This window comes from Choloepus didactylus, chromosome 8 (genome assembly GCF_015220235.1).
Source record: "Choloepus didactylus isolate mChoDid1 chromosome 8, mChoDid1.pri, whole genome shotgun sequence".
Classification (NCBI taxonomy): Eukaryota; Metazoa; Chordata; class Mammalia; order Pilosa; family Megalonychidae; genus Choloepus; species Choloepus didactylus.
In genome coordinates, this window is record NC_051314.1 from 6,592,059 (window position 1) to 6,609,423 (window position 17,365).

Genomic DNA, 17,365 nt, shown 5'->3' on the forward strand with positions numbered 1-17,365 from the left:
TAAGAATTACCACTAAGAAGGAAAGTACAAAGCTAAAATACAAGGACTTAGAGAAGGGATGGTTAGATGGTCAGAGTACCAGGGGGGGTGAAACGTGAGCTGGGACTATTCTAGGCAAAGTAATAAAACCATCACAGAAACAGTTAACTGGATGAGCCCAGAGGACAGCAGATACAGCAGAAGACACGGTAAAGGGCCTAGGTAAAAGTAAGAAAAATGTACAAAATGAAAAATAAAATGAAGAATGCATTTTGAAAGTGCTGCCTATAGGAAACAGACAAAGGAGATACAACAGATGAATAATTGGAGGCTCCAGAAAAGGAAACCAGAACAATGGAATGAAATAAATACAGGAAGACTTGGCATAATTCCCAGCGGCCACATGGATTGGGATATAACGTGGCAGGCAGTTGGCTTCAGTTTCCTGAGCATTGCCTGTTCTGAAATGCAGGTGGACTGAAGCAATCTCCTGTGGGTGAAGGGAGGAAATGGAGAGAGGGAAAGGTTGAGTGGGGAAAGATGAAGCCGGAACGTGGTCTCCCCATTGCTAGGATTCTCCCAGCCCAATTTTGCCAGATCAGGCCAGGAAACAAGTGCCAGCTCCTGGGGGATCCCTGGAGCCTTTGCTACTGACCTAGTTCACCATGGGCCCCAGAACTGGTACCTAATCCTGGGATTGGGGTTGATCAGCTGAAGCAGGTGGACCCCAGACTTACCATTTGGCATCTGGACAGCCAACCTGTCATTCCACCACTCTTGCCTCTTGCATTAATGAGACCACACACTTTACAGGGTGGAACCTAATGGACCTCACTTTCCATGGCCTGGTGATATTTTACTGTTTTAAAAATGCAATTCAAGCAACATTTACTGAAATTAAAAAAAAAAGGAAACCTTTAATTTGTATATGGAAAGGACACATTGTACAAGCAAAATTGATGCAGACTGGTTAACTTTGAGGCTCTCCCCACTGAAGCTGTTGTCTTCTAATGCAAAAGAAAGAGTCCTGTTAAGTATCCAACTGGAAAAGTCAAATCACTTTAGAGGGAAAAGCTGTTCAGCTGGCCTCTGACTTGTCCACAGCAAGTTCAATTCCAGCAGACAGTACAGCAGCATCCACAAAAGACTGAGGGAGAAAAGTTGAAGGCCAAGGAGTTGATAAGCAGCCAATCTGTCCTTCGAGTTTAAAGACGGCAGGTGAAAAGTTTTAGGCCTGTAAGAACTCAGGGGATATTGTTCCCATGAGCCATTCAGGAGAAACTTCCAGAGGCTCACCCCAGTCAGCCAGGAGGCAGCTGGGGAGACTTCGGCACCAGTGCTGGGGCGAGCACCAGATAGAGTTAACTCCAGGGGAATACGGAAGCAGCAAGGATGTCAGAATAGAATGTCAATGTTCTGTGCCCCAGTGAAAAAGAGTCCTCTAACAAATTGGGAAATAAGGTGGGGGGAGGCTAGAATAAGCGCTCGCATTGTCTCATCTGCAGCAGGTGGGACTTTAAAACAATCAATATCATTTAAAGCTGATAAATGGAATAGGAGAACTATATTTAACAGCATAGAAGTAGAAGTTACAAAGGAAGAGTAGACGATCACTATTTACAGATGACGTGACTGTATACCTAGAAAACCCGAAAGAAGCGATGGAAAAACTATTACAGACAATAAGATAACTTGGTGTGGCAACAGGGTATAGCATTAATGCAAAAACATCAGTGAGCTTCGTATACACACACACAGCAACCTGTTAGATGCTTTCTAGATAACCCCATTTACAATAGCAAAAAAAAAAAAAAGATTAAATGCCTAAGAATAAATTAAATAAAAAATATTGAATACCTGTATGAGGAAAACTTTAAAACACTCCTGGAAAGTCACTGAACTGAGTCATAATGGTCTTTTCAACAAATGGGGCTGGGAGAGTAGGATATCCATATCCAAAAGAATGAAAGAGGACCCCTACCTCACCCCCTACACAAAAATTAACTCAAAATGGACCAAAGATCTCAATATAAAAGAAAGTACCATAAAACTCCTAGAAGATAATGTAGGAAAACATCTTCAAGACCTTGTATTAGGCGGCCACTTCCTAGACTTTACACCCAAAGCACAAGCAACAAAAGAGAAAATAGATAAATGGGAACTCCTCAAGCTTAGAAGTTTCTGCACCTCAAAGGAATTTCTCAAAAAGGTAAAGAGGCAGCCAACTCAATGGGAAAAAATTTTTGGAAACCATGTATCTGACAAAAGACTGATATCTTGCATATATAAAGAAATCCTACATCTCAATGACAATAGTACAGTCGGCCCAATTATAAAATGGGCAAAAGATATGAAAAGACAGTTCTCTGAAGAGCAAATACAAATGGCCAAGAAACACATGAAAAAATGTTCAGCTTCACTAGCTATTACAGAGATGCAAATTAAGACCTCAATGAGATACCATCTAACACCGGTTAGAATGGCTGCCATTAAACAAACAGGAAACTACAAATGCTGGAGGGGATGTGGAGAAATTGGAACTCTTATTCATTGTTGGTGGGACTGTATAATGGTTCAGCCACTCTGGAAGTCAGTCTGGCAGTTCCTTAGGAAACTAGATATAGAGTTACCATTCGATCCAGTGATTGTACTTCTCGGTATATACCCGGAAGATCGGAAAGCAGTGACACGAACAGATATCTGCACGCCAATGTTCATAGCAGCATTATTCACAATTGCCAAGAGATGGAAACAACCCAAATGTCCTTCAACAGATGAGTGGATAAATAAAATGTGGTATATACACACGATGGAATACTACGCGGCAGTAAGAAGGAACGATCTCGTGAAACATATGACAACATGGATGAACCTTGAAGACATAATGCTGAGCGAAATAAGCCAGGCACAAAAAGAGAAATATTATATGCTACCACTAATGTGAACTTTGAAAAATGTAAAACAAATGGTTTATAATGTAGAATGTAGGGGAACTAGCAATAGAGAGCAATTAAGGAAGGGGGAACAATAATCCAAGAACAGATAAGCTATTTAACGTTCTGGGGATGCCCAGGAATGACTATGGTCTGTTAATTTCTGATGGATATAGTAGGAACAAGTTCACAGAAATGTTGCTATATTAGGTAACTTTCTTGGGGTAAAGTAGGAACATGTTGGAAGTTAAGCAGTTATCTTAGGTTAGTTGTCTTTTACTTACTCCCTTGTTATGGTCTCTTTGAAATGTTCTTTTATTGTATGTTTGTTTTCTTTTTAACTTTTTTTTCATACAGTTGATTTAAAAAGGAAGGGAAAGTTAAAAAAAAAAAAAAAGAAAGAAAAACAAGGAAAAAAAAAAGATGTAGTGCCCCCTTGAGCCTGTGGAGAATGCAGGGGTATTCGCCTACCCCACCTCCATGGTTGCTAACATGACCACAGACATAGGGGACTGGTGGTTTGATGGGTTGAGCCCTCTACCACAGGTTTTACCCTTCGGAAGATGGTTGCTGCAAAGGAGAGGCTAGGCCTCCCTATGGTTGTGCCTAAGAGCCTCCTCCCGAATGCCTCTTTGTTGCTCAGATGTGGCCCTGTCTCTCTAGCTAAGCCAACTTGAAAGGTGAAATCACTGCCCTCCCCCCTATGTGGGATCAGACACCCAGGGGAGTGAATCTCTCTGGCAACGTGGAATATGACTCCCGGGGAGGAATGTAGACCCGGCATCGTGGGACGGAGAACATCTTCTTGACCAAAAGGGGGATGTGAAAGGAAATGAAATAAGCTTCAGTGGCAGAGAGATTCCAAAAGGAGCCGAGAGGTCACTCTGGTGGGCACTCTTATGCACACTTTAGACAACCCTTTTTAGGTTCTAAAGAATTGGGGTAGCTGGTGGTGGAAACCTGAAACTATGAAACTGCAACCCAGAACCCATGAATCTCGAAGACAGTTGTATAAAAATGTAGCTTATGAGGGGTGACAATGGGATTGGGAAAGCCATAAGGACCACACTCCACTTTGTCTAGTTTATGGATGGATGAGTAGAAAAATAGGGGAAGGAAACAAACAGACAAAGGTACCCAGTGTTCTTTTTTACTTCAATTGCTCTTTTTCACTCTAATTATTATTCTTGTTATTTTTGTGTGTGTGCTAATGAAGGTGTCAGGGATTGATTTGGGTGATGAATGTACCACTATGTAATGGTACTGTAAACAATCGAAAGTACGATTTGTTTTGTATGACTGCGTGGTATGTGAATATATCTCAATAAAATGAAGATTAAAAAAAAAAAAAACACTCCTGGAGACAAAAAGAAAAAACAAAGAAATGGCAAACAGATACACCATGATTTTGTAAAGAAAAATTCAACATTATGAGGTTGTCAGTACTCCCTAAGTTAATTTATAATTTTAACATCGTGACAATAAATTTATCAACTCACTCTTGGAACTGCCTAAGATGATTCTAAATTTCATATGGAAAAACAAACCATCAAGAAGAGCCAAGTAAGAACAGTGAAGGGATTCCAGTACCACTAGATAGTAAAACATAGTTAAAGCCTCGGTAACTAACAAGCGAAACAGCAGCTCATGAAACAGACAGACAGACAGACTTAAGGAACAGAGTGGAATGCCCAGAAAGAGACCGAAATACATAGGATAATCTAGTACACAACTAAAGTGGCACCTTAAATCAGTGGAAAGCGGAATGATGGAATTTTCAATAAATGGTATTTGAATAAATGGGTAGCCATATGGAACAAAAATGAATCCATACTTGACACCATTATACAAGGATAAATTCCAAATGGATCGAAACTTGAAGTGTAAGAAATAAAACCATAGGTACTAAAATAAAACATAAGCAAATTCCTTTATAACTTCAGAGCATCTAGCCGAGACTCAGAAATCCAAACACTATCAAAAGAAAATATTGATAAATTCTACTGCATATGATTATCTTTGAAGTCTAGAGGGCCAAAAAAACCCAGCCACAGTGGAACATAATTTCCACCTCCTTCAATCTGGTTTGTGCATGCTGATTCCCTTCCAAGGATGACAATATGGAAATGGGGAAAAAGAGTAACTTTACAGTGAAAAACTGTGGCAAACACAACCTCAGCCAGGTGATCAAGGTCAACATCAACAGAGAGTCATGCTCAAAGCATGTCCTCGATACACTGTGCTGAGAACGGCACTTTACCTCCATCATCTTCCTAAAAACCCAGAGCCGCAGACTAGCCATGAAAAACACACCAGACAAATTCCAATAGAGGGACATTCTACAAACTACCAGACTAGCAGTCCTCAAAACTGTCAAGGTCATCAAATCTGAGAAATTGTAATGACAGCCGAGAAGAGTCTAAGCAGTTGTGACGACTAAATGTAATGGTCTCCTGGATGGAAACTTGGAATGGAAAAATGACATTAGGTAAAACTAAGCAAATCCAAATAAACTGGGGACTTTAGTTAATAAAAATGTCTCAGTATTGGCTCATTGGTTGTGACGGAGGTACCGTGGGAATGTTAACAATGGAGAGAACTTGTAAGGGGTGTACAGAGACTATCTGTAATATATGTGCAACTTCTCTGTAAATCTAAAATTATCCTAAAATAAGTAAAGTTAAAGGATAAATGATAAACTGGGAAAATGTATTTGCAAGTCACGTCACAAAGAAATACTTATTCACTTGTTCAACAAATACTTATTGAGCAGATGCTAGATTAGGCACTGGGTGTGCGGGAGGGAATAAAACATGAAAACCCCGACCCTCATGGGGCTTACATTCTACTGGGCTCATTTCCCCTAACATATAAAGAGCACCGACAGAGACCAAGAAGAAAGAGAGTTATATCCCAAAAGAAAATGGGCAAAACATACGGACAGATGGTTCCAAAGAGAAGAAAATAGGAATGGCTTTTAAAAACAGGAAAAGATGTTTAAGTTCACATATAATAGAACTACAAATTAAAATTATACTGAGATGTTATTTTTCACTTGTGAGAGCAGCAGAATCCCGAAAGTTTGGCAACACAACTATGGGTGAGAATATGGAGTAATTTGGGGAGTACAAATTGGTACAATCCCTGTGGAAAGCGGCAAAGTCATGTCTATGAAAACTACCAGTGGCTTTGTCCTCTGCTCAGCAGTTCCTCCTTTGGGAATTTGCCCTAAAGTTATACATACTCACATTTGGAATGGAATGTATAGAAGTCAAGGTCCATCAATAGGAGATTGGTTAAATACAGGGTGGTGCATTCCCGTAAAAGAATACCGTATAACTGTATAGCAGGCTGAACACACAGTTAATTTCTCTCCCTCTCAAACCCCCATCAGAACATACCACAAATGGATGTTTTTTAAAGACATTAACCCAATGGTGAGTAATACAGAAGAGGAGATGTCGTAACATGGGGTAGCTGACTTAGGTAATCGACTGCAGAAAGCTGAATTCTAAGCTGGCAATGGGGAAAGCTGGAAAACTGAGTCTGTTTATACTACATAATCCTCAGAAGACTCAGGAACTGTACCTCTGGAAGTGGGGAGGAGGGTGGTGTGAAGGGATAGGGATAAAGTTAGGAGAGTTTGGTGAAAGCTTTTGAGAAGGAATTAGATCCCTGGATGCCCTCCTCTCTCCATTTTCTAACAGCCCTGAGCTAACTGTGGCATGAGTCTTGAGTTTTACACTTAGGAGAGGATGAAACAAAAGATTTCTGGGCTGGGGCACCCTGGGTTGAATTGAGGGTCCTGGGCACTGTCCTGAACATGGGAATTAATGACTGGATAATGAGGCTCCAGCTGCCTTCTCCAACTTGGCTTCCAGACTGCTGGCAGCCAGACCTCCTCCTCCAGGTGGGGCTTGTGGAAGCCTGCTCTCTGGAGATACTGACCAGCCCAAGAGGAAAGAAGCAAATATTCTGATGCTGGGCAGTCCCCAACAAATGGCACACCAAGGCCATCCTATTGGAAAGCTCAAATTTGACAAGCCTCTCACATGCCCCCACTTCTCATGAAGGCAGACAACCAAAGATTAGCAGACATCTGAGGATAGATCGAAACCAGGGCAAGCAGAAGAAGCAATGTGGAGGAAACAGACTGTGAAGGGAGAAGGAAATTTCACATACACACATGTATCAGTAACATGCTCGGAGAGCTAACCCATTCAAGAAACAAGAATTACAGAGATATGTACAGAGGACCATTTAGAGAGAGTGTTCTAGTTTGCTAATGCTGCCAGAATGCAAAACACCAGAGATGGATTGGCTTTTATAAAAGGGGGTTTATTTGGTTACACAGTTACAGTCTTAAGGCCATAAAGTGTCCAAGGTAACACATCAGCAATCAGGTACCTTCACTGGAGGATGGCCAGTGGTGTCTGGAAAACCTCTGTTAGCTGGGAAGGCACGTGGCTGGTGTCTGCTCCAAAGTTCTTGTTTCAAAATGGCTTTCTCCCACGACATTCCTCTCTAGGCTGCAGTTCCTCAAAAATGTCACTCTTAGTTGCACTTGGGATATTTGTCCTCTCAGCTTCTCCGGAACAAGAGTCTGCTTTCAACGGCCGTCTTCAAACTGTCTCTGGTCTGAAGCTCCTGTGCTTTCTTCAAAGTGTCCCTCTTGGCTGTAGCAAGCTCACTTTTTCTGTCTGATCTTATATAGTGCGCCAGTAATTTAATTCAGACCCACCCAATGGGTGGGCCAACACCTCCTTGGAAATTATCCAATCAGAGTCATCACCCACAGTTGGGTGGGGCACATCTCCATGGAAACACTCAAAGAATTACAATCTAATTAACACTGATAAGTCTGCCCACACAAGATTACATTAAAGATAATGGCATTTGGGGGGACATAATACATTCAAACTAGCACATTCCACCCCTTGGACCCCAAAATGACATTATCTTTCCGTATACAAAATACATTCATCCCACCATATCACAGAAACTTAAATCATTTCAGTAACAATAGTTAAGTACAAAATTCCATCAATCAGTTATAGGCGTGGTCAGTTCTAAGGCATAATTTTCCTTTAGCTGTGGATCTGTGAACTTAGAACAACTTATGTGCTTCCAACATACAAAGGAGGGACAGTCACAGGATGAACATTCCCACTGCCATAAGGAGAAACAGTAAGGAAAACAGGGTTAACAGGACCAAAACAGTTCCTAAAACCTGCAGGACAAACTCCATTAGATTTCAAAGTCTGAGAGTCATTTACAGAATGACGTTGCATCCTTGGGGCTTGAGAGAGCAGGAGTGTAACCCTTACTAAGGGCCTTTGCGGCAGCCCTTTCCTTTCCAAATGCTGGGGTGAGTTCTCCAACGTATCCACACACTGGGGAGACCACCTTCTCAGCCCCACCCTCCTCAAACATCAGGCTAGCACCCGGATTCCCTTCCATCTCCGGGGCACATGCTCAACCCCTTCAGAACAGTGGAGTGGCAGCCAGGCTCTCCCCATTTCCCTGGGAATGTGCTCCACCCTCTTTGGGGCCTGGGGTGGCAAAACTTCCACAGCATCAAGGCAGAAGGCCCACCCTCGACCTCTGGGGCAAACTCACCCTTTCCATGCGTGTGGGCCACTCTGCTCTCCCAGCCCGAGACCTCTTGACTCCAGACCCCAACTTCCATGGCTCTGTCCTTGAAGAAATTTTTTCTTCAATTTGTTCCTTATCTGTCTCCTCCAGTCCAGACCGGCAGCATCTCTGTCTATAAAGATCTCGCAGAAATTCTGTTGGCTTCACATGAAGCGTACGGGTCAAAGCCATCAGACAATAGGACTTTCCACAGATCTTTTCTGGATAACTCTGTCTCTAATCTTGGCTTGTACTGAGATGGCATTCGGGTTCCATGTTTGGTTAAATCTTCATGTTGGGGTGTAGCTTCTGGGGTTTCACCCCCTGGAAGCCCAGAGTTTTTTGGGCCATCAATTTCTGGTTTCTTTGAAACCAAGAGTTCAGTTCTCAGTTAATCTCTCTCCACTCACATTTTACTATAAGCTGCAAGGAGAAGCCAGGGTACGTCCTCCACATGTAGTCTGGAGATCTCCTCGGCTAAGTATTCCAGGTTGTTGCTTTCAAATTCTTCCTTCCATCTGACACCAGGACTCAATTTTGCCAAATTCTCTGCCACTTTAAAACAAGGATCACCTTTCTTCCAGTTCACAACAACACATTCATCATTTCTGTTCAAGACCTCGTCAAAAGTATCTTTAGAGTCCGTATTACCATAAACAGTCTCTTCAAAGCAGTTTAGGCCTTTTCTATCAAGCTCCTCACAATTCTTCCAGAATCTCCCCCTTATCCATTTAAAAAGCCATTCCAACATGTTTGGTATTTGCAAACTCAGCACCAGCACCCCACTTCTGGTACCAAAATCTGTTCTAGTTTGCTAATGCTGCCAGAATGCAAACACCAGAGATGGATTGGCTTTTATAAAAGGGGGTTTATTTGGTTACACAGTTACAGTCTTAAAGCCATAAAGTGTCTAAGGTAACACATCAGCAATTGGGTATCTTCACTGGAGGATGGCCAGTGGTGTCTGGAAAAACTATTAGCAGGGAAGGCACGTGGCTGGTGTCTGCTCCAAAGTTCTTGTTTCAAAATGGCTTTCTCCCAAGACATTCCTCTCTAGGCTGCAGTTCCTCAAAAATGTCACTCTTAGTTGCACTTGGGATATTTGTCCTCTCTCAGCTTCTCCGGAACAAGAGTCTGCTTTCTACAGCCGTCTTCAAACTGTCTCTGGTCTGAAGCCCCTGTGCTTTCTTCAAACTGTCCGTCTTGGCTGTAGCAAGCTTGCTCCTTCTGTCTGATCTTAGGTAGTGCGCCAGTAATTTAATTCAGACCCACCCAATGGGCCGGCCAACACCTCCATGGAAATTATCCAATCAGAGTCATCACCCACGGTTGGGTGGGGCACACCTCCATGGAAACACTCATAAAGAATTACAATCTAATTAACACTGATAGGTCTGCCCACACAAGATTACATTAAAGATAATGGCGTTTGGGAGGACATAATACATTCAGACTGGCACGGAAAACAAAAACACTGTCTCAGAAATGAAAGCCTCAATAGAAAGATTGGAAAATAAAGTTGAGGTATCTCCCAGAAAGTAGAGCCAAGAGACAAAAGCATGGACATGAGAGAGAAAGATAAAATTAGAGGACAGTCCAGGAAGTCCAACATCCAGATAGGAATTCCAGAGGAAGTTAAAAATGAAAGTGATGTGTAGTCAATGAAATGTCTCACAATGCAAGAAAATTTCTTGACAACTGAAAGACATGATTTTCCAAACGGAAGGATCTTAGTCATGCCCAGAGTAACGGATTAAAATATATATATACACTGGGGCACATATATGAGGGTTGAAACAAAGATCTACAGTATTCTAGGTAAAAAGCATGTCATATACAGAGACTCAAGAAACAAAATAACCTTCAATTTTTCATCAGTGATACTAGAAGAAAGGGAAAATGGATCATGCCTTCAAAAATCCGAAAGAGAATTCTATACCAAGCCAAACTATCAATCAAGTATGATAGTAATAATGATGTTCAGTCCTTCATCTTTCTCGGGAAGCAACTGGAAGATTCATTCCACCAAAACAAAGGAATAAGCTGAGTCAGAATGAGACATGGGAAATAGGGGACCCAACGGAGATGGGAGGTGAAGGACTCCTCAGGAGGGTGGTGGATGTATTCCTAGAGGACTGCCAGTCTAGAATGAGCAGTGTGGCGCGAGAGAGCTTGCAGGCTGTCACCCCTGAGTGCCCGGGTGAACTTGGCCAGATCATCGTCTGCACTTGACTGTGCTCTGTTGTGAGCTGGTGGAGTCGCCTCTCTCACCCTCTCTACCCTGCTGCCTGGGTCACCTGAGGACACTCGTCCCACCCACAAAAGTGTCCAGGCTCACGCTGCTCCTGGGAGCTGGTTGCCGTCTGTGGCTTGCTCAGAAGCAGACAGAGCATCCCTCTCCCGCGGCCACATTCCTACTGGACACCCAGCACAAACTCACACACACCTACCCGAACCCCGACAGTGGGGGGCCCAGTCTCCCAGACCACTCACGACTTTGCCCGCTGACTGCCCCCAAGGGGCCCTTGTAGACCCCTGGAGCGGCTGAAGCCAGGCTTGACCCGGGTGGGGGACAGGGGTGGAGATGAGGGAGAGGATGGGTCCTAGGCAACAAGCCTGGGAAAACACCCCTACTTGTGAATTTAAAATTTAAATTTCATGAAAAGTTTATAAGATCTTGTCACTTGGCTATTTTTTCATTATTACAGATAAATAGGTCTTCATGTCACCAACTGCTTTTTAAGTTTCTGGATTGTGGCCTGGCTTTCTTAGACCATTAGTCAGTTGAGTTCGTGTGTCTCTTTTTTGAGCACTCAGCATCTGACGCCCTTCCTGTTTCTAGGAGTGTCCTCACTACAGAAACACAGAAGGGACAGACATTCCCTAGTGCTGCCCGTGCGTCCCCGTGTCAGGACGGAGAGCCTGAGGGATGGGGAAGGGATGCAAGGACAGCTGGGAAGTTGGTCTTCTCCATGCAGGGCAGGGGTCAGCGGCTGGGGGCCAGGCTCCTGGTGCCATCCTGGCTGAGTTTCCCAGGGTTCAGCCTTCCCACCTGTTCTGTGGGCTGCATGATCTGGCAGTGCATTTTTTGCATGCATTTTGCATACACCTGATGGTTCAAAGCCTCTGAGAAGTCCCAGGGTAAAGGGGTCTGGTTTTCTGGACAGTGGATTTGCTAGAAGCACCTTGGAAACCCCCCACCCACCCTCCTCTGTGCCCTCAGCCAGGGGGAGAAGGAAGGCAGCTTTCTGTGAACTCCCCACAGGGGTGAACAAAATTGTAGCCCTTTCTTTGTAGACAAAGCCTAGAGATGGGGACAGCCTGGTTGAAACCTGTGGAGTTCACTTGCAGACACTATTTTAGTTGTAATCATTTTAAGACCATGTTAGCATCACTTTTTTTTAAGGCATTCAAAACAGGTAAGGGCATCTGATGTATGAGACTTGCGAAGTGTTTAAGTAAGTTAATGTTTAAATGTTTGGGGAAATGAAATTAGTTAAATTCAAAAGTGTTTCATGTATTAATTGGGCAAGTGGTGTCCAGTATCAAGAGAGAGATGTTCAGTTGTTCAAAAATTAACAAATTGGACGTTACACACACACACACACACACACACCAGAACACACCCTCTCTGTACCGACGTGGGAAACATGTCAAGTTAAGTGAAAACTGCAAGGTCTAGGACAGGGCTGGGGCAAGGCTCTCTGGGGTAAGGAAGGGGCAAGATAGCAACATGTGGACGTACTTCATATCAGGTGGGTTCCGGGTCCTTCTATTGTGACTTTCTATGAGAGACTGTTGTTCATGGCTAAATAATAAAAGTACTTCCAGGAAAAATGATAAAGCTGTGACAAAAATGTGTGATCTCTGATCCTTCTCTCAGCTAGAATCCTAGAAACTGTGACCCTGGTCAGAAGGTGTGAACACGTCTAAGGCTGTGGCTACTTACCAACAGCATATGATCCCACTTGAACTTTAGGAGAGGCCCATGTCAACACACTCTTGCCCTGCAGGGAGTGCTAGTTAAAGAAATCTTCTACTAATTTTATAGATTAAAAAGGTTTAGCCATTAAAATTAGCAAGTTTGATTGCATCTTTGTGAGTGGATGTACACACACACACATTCATACACGCTGCAGCACCCAGTAAATAGGCAATAACTGTTCTTTTCGAGTACCCTTGGAACAATTACAAAACCCAACTACATACCTGGCATACCTGGTCACGGAGAGGGTCTCAACATGGTGTGTTTCCTTGCTCTCCAAGCCCAGAAACCAAATAGCTTGAGAAGGTAAGAGCTATTTGTATTTCCCGGGTTTGACATTGAGCAGTACACACTTTCTAACCATCGTACGATTAAATTAGCAATCAACAATCAGTATTTGCTAACTAAAAAGCACACTGAGACCCTGGCTACCTACTGGAATCCCTGAGGAAGCTTTGTCAGCTGCCTGGGCCCCACCCCAGACCAGTGCAACCAGAATCTCGAAGGGGTAGGGCCTGGGCATGAGTATTTTTTAAAAAGAACTTCCCTGGGATTCTAAGGCACAGCCAGGGTTGAGAGCCACTCCTTAAGACTCACGTGACTGTTTTTGAGGTGTGAGTGGAGTTTATTGAACTAAATAACCATGAAAACATTACAGCTGTTCATTCTACCATCAGTTCTCACTGTAAACCTCGTCCCAACCCCATACTCCACTGGTTTCTTTCTCATCTACTTCACATTTGCCATTTCCAATCCTTTGTGGACAGGGAGCTAAAACCTGAGTTTATTAGGATTGTCCGAGTCTGAGCTGTCTCCAGGGTGTAGACCCAGGCACTGGAATGTAGCTGTCGATCTGCCTGCTGGTCTGGAGTGTTTTCTCGTGACTCTGGATTCCGGGCGATAGGCTGAGTAACTGAGGCTGCTGATTGAGGGAGGTCAGCCTTTACCCAAAAGGGAAAAAGGGGTGAAATTGTATCTCTAGGTTAATGGGGAACTGGGACAAGGATCATAGCTTCCCCCTCTGCATGGCCAACATCGGTTCAATGCTCTCTTTAACCTTACAGGTTCCTCTAAGTTTTATGTGCTTCTCAAACTTGAACAAGCACACAAAGGTCTTGTCAAAATGCTGACACTGGTTCGGTGGTTTGGGGTGGGTCTCGGGGTTCTGCGCGCCCAGCGGGCCCCCATGGGAGGCTGCGGCTGCTGGACCCTGAGACTAGCGAGCAGCAAGGCACGCGCCCACCCCACCCCCAGTACACAACCCAGAAACAGAGACACACACTTAGGAATACACTTACTCAGAAATTATTATGGAATTTGTAAAAGTTTTAAAACTAAACTACCATAAAGTACTACAAATTAAAACTTGTCAGATGTAGCTGAAGTGATACGTAAATAAAAATAAATGACCTAAGTATTGTATCAAGAAGCTTGGAAAAGAGTAACAGAACAACCCCCCCCCCATATGAAAGCAGAAATTAGTAAAATAGAAAATAACACAAAAGAGATAATTAGCAACGCTGTAAGTTCTTTTAAAAAAATTAAGAAAACGTAAATGTCTAGCAAGACTGGATCAAGAAAGAAAAGCGACTGTATTAAGAATTTTTTAAAAGGCAGAGAAAAAGTGATTGGGCATCAGTAGAGCCCCTTGTGAAGTAGCTATTCATGCTCTTTCCTCATTTTTCTTTAAAAATGACAAACAAATAAGTAAAAGACAAAGCCAAGCCACCAAGTATTTTTAGTTGTAAGAGAAAATAATGAACAACTTTGTAGCAACACAAATTTTAGAATGTAAGTAAAATAGATATTTTTTAGAAAAAAATTGAAAATCTTTAAATACATCATTAACCATTAAAGAAATCGAATTGGAAATCGCAAAGTTACCTGGCTTCCCTTCACCCAGTCCCCCTCTGAAAAAACAAACAGCTACAAAAGCTGAAATCAGGCCCAGATTCTTGAATGGGTAAGCTTCACCAAACTTTCCAGGAATAGGATGTTTCTGTATTGTAAACTGGTTCAGAGGCTAGAAAAAGGATGCAAGCAAGCTGCCCTCCTCATTGTACAATGCTGATGTAACCGTACGTGTATTACAAATTAGAAAAGACAGGAGGGCTTCTCTCCCTCGCGAGGTGTCATGTCCCACACCCCCCAGTTACCAGAGCCCTTTGCTGAGGGAACCTCATATCTCCATTAGAATCATCCAGACTTGGTCCTGTATCTGCGGGCTGTAAACCGTCAGCATTTAGCATTAGAGGAGACAAGTGCAATCTCTTCTTTGCAATCATCTTGAACCTCATTCCAAGAATGTTGAGTTCTGTCACAGGGTGCTGGAGTCAGAAAGGAATGTCTTTCCTTTCACTTCAGTTCATTTTGTTGAAACAGACCCTCCAGTGAATCTCCTACCCAATAACCTTACAGTGAAAATCATGATAATAAGCTGATACTGAGAATTAATTTGAACAGTGAAATACCGTTCTCTCTTCAGAATGGGCCTCTCAAATTGCTGAGAAGGTTTGCCGAAAGCGAAATTGGCCAGCAGGACCCAAATGGGTAGAAACTCTCTCTCGTTAATAATTAAATAATCTGCACGCTTTCAGCCTCATTATATGCACAGTTGCTAGCAAGAGACACACCGTTTCACCAGGATTTCTTCACCTGCCTGCTCTGAGCCAGGCACTCTGCCACCCACCTGCAGAATCTAGCAGGCCCGTGTCCGTTTCCTCAGCCACATGCTGGGATGCGCGGGCTGGGGGGCACTCCCTCCCACTGAGGGGACTGGGGAGGGGGTCACAGGAGGGAATGGCTATGCAGTGATGGGGAGATCTGAACCCACAGCTGCCAGGGGACTTGCAGTCATCCACGTGACCACGTGTGCATCTTGTGTGCATTGGGTGGGGAAGGCACACAGAGGACCTGTGCCAGGAGATTAAATAGGGGAAGTTTAAGAACCAAGCCTGAGTAACCTGAATTGGCAGCCCGGGAGTTTGGGCTTTGGGCTGGACCCAGCACCCAGAGACGGGGAGGCCTGGGGTGGAGAGGGGGTTGGGTTTGAGACAGGTATAGAGACAGACCACTGCCTGATGGGGCAAGTCGGGCAGAGGGAGATGTGGGGAACCCTGAGACTTGCGGGCCAGGAGATGATGGAGACCAGGATGGCTGCCCTCTCCGTGGTGCCCCCAACACCTGTGCAGGGAGGCAGGTTGCTCCCCAAGTGCCTGCTGGCTCCCATGGCTTTTATGCTAAGAATCTCAGCAGGGCCTGAGATGGACGGGTATTAATTGAAACCACTCTGTCCTGGTGCTAATTGAGTTGAGTCATTGGCCTAATGACTTCATAGTGAAACTCTTTTTAATAATAAATCTTGGGAAACCAGAGCAGCTCTCTGGTGATTGCAACGTGTTCAGGCTGCTGGGGAGCGTTTGATATCGGTAGCACGGCAAATAGATGTGTCTCTCACAAATGCTGTGGGATTTTGAGGCCCATCATTTGAATCCCCAGTTCCACCTTTCTTAGCTGCGTGATACCAATAGCTCATCTCTTTGTGAACCCACCTTCCCAGCCTCTGGGGCCAGTCTTAACCACTGATTCTCACTTGGCCTCAGCCTATGTACCTGCTGGGAGGCTTAAATGAATTAATGGTGCCTGGCCCATAGCAAACCTTCATCCACTGTTAGATGCTGTAAAATGTTTGTTGGTATTCCGATAAACTTAAAAAATTGGTTCAATCAGATAGACTTCAAGGCAGAAAAAAAACATAAACAAGATAGAGCCATTTCATATTGCTGAGAGGTAAAATTAATTTTGAGGACATACCAATGTTGAACTCCTATGTGCTAAAGCAGATATCAACAGAAGATTGTTACACATGCACATCACCAAGCTCCGTCCCCAGCTCCATGTTTCTTTTGCTCCCTGTTACACACCCAGCACCTGACAGGTCATTTAGCACTTACTGCTCTTTCTACAAATATTTGCTGGAGAAATGAACCTGCAATAGAGCAAGTAGAAAAAAGCATCACAGAAGATTTGTGCAATGTAATTAATGAGAAATAAATAGATACTTATCACTTTGAAAGAGTATATTCTACAAAGACTGTTACTTCTTTTCAAGTGTCTACAAAATTACTTAAGAAAGTTGGTCAAATGTTTAAAAATGAAAGAATTTGTACAGGTCACATCCTTTGATCACAGTGCATTATAACTAGATCACACAAATGTTTTTAAAATAACTTAGATAATTTTAAAGTATTTTCCTAAATAAAGGAATTCTCCATAGATTTCCTTCTAATTAACAGAGGTCTACAGCGTGCTTCACAGGAATCTCTTGCATACTTCTTGTAGTTGCCTGTAATTGGTACAACTATTAATGAAAACATCTTGGTTATACCTTAAAAATGTGAACATTTTTATAACCCTGTGACCTAGCTCCTAAATAGATGCCCAGAGAAATTCTTGCCTACCTGCACCGGTAGAAAGGTTCATCAAGGTTCATTACAACCAGAAAAAAAAGGTTCATTACAACCAGAAAACAAACAAACAAACAAAAAAAACCACCTAGAAATAACTCAAATGCCCATTAGCAGATATTTTAGTTTTCTGTTGCTGCGTAACAAACTTGGCTGCTGAAAATAACACCCATTTACTATGTCATCATTTCCATGGTAGGAGTCCAGACAGAGCCCTACTGGATTCTCCGCTCAGGGCCTCGGGCCGTGGTCCCATCTGGAGCGCGGGATCCTCCTCAGGTCACGGGCAGAGTGCAGTTCCCTATGGTAGGACCTGGGTGTCTGTCCGGGTCACTCCTGGCTCACAGGCCGCCCTCTGGTCCTGACCA

General features: G+C 43.4%; 1 protein-coding gene across 2 annotated transcripts in view; it reads left to right on the forward strand.

The window, feature by feature from the left end:
- The window catches only part of PHF21B (PHD finger protein 21B), a 118,223-nt gene that overhangs the window by 83,222 nt on the left and 17,636 nt on the right, over positions 1-17,365 (forward strand). The window lies entirely within an intron of this gene.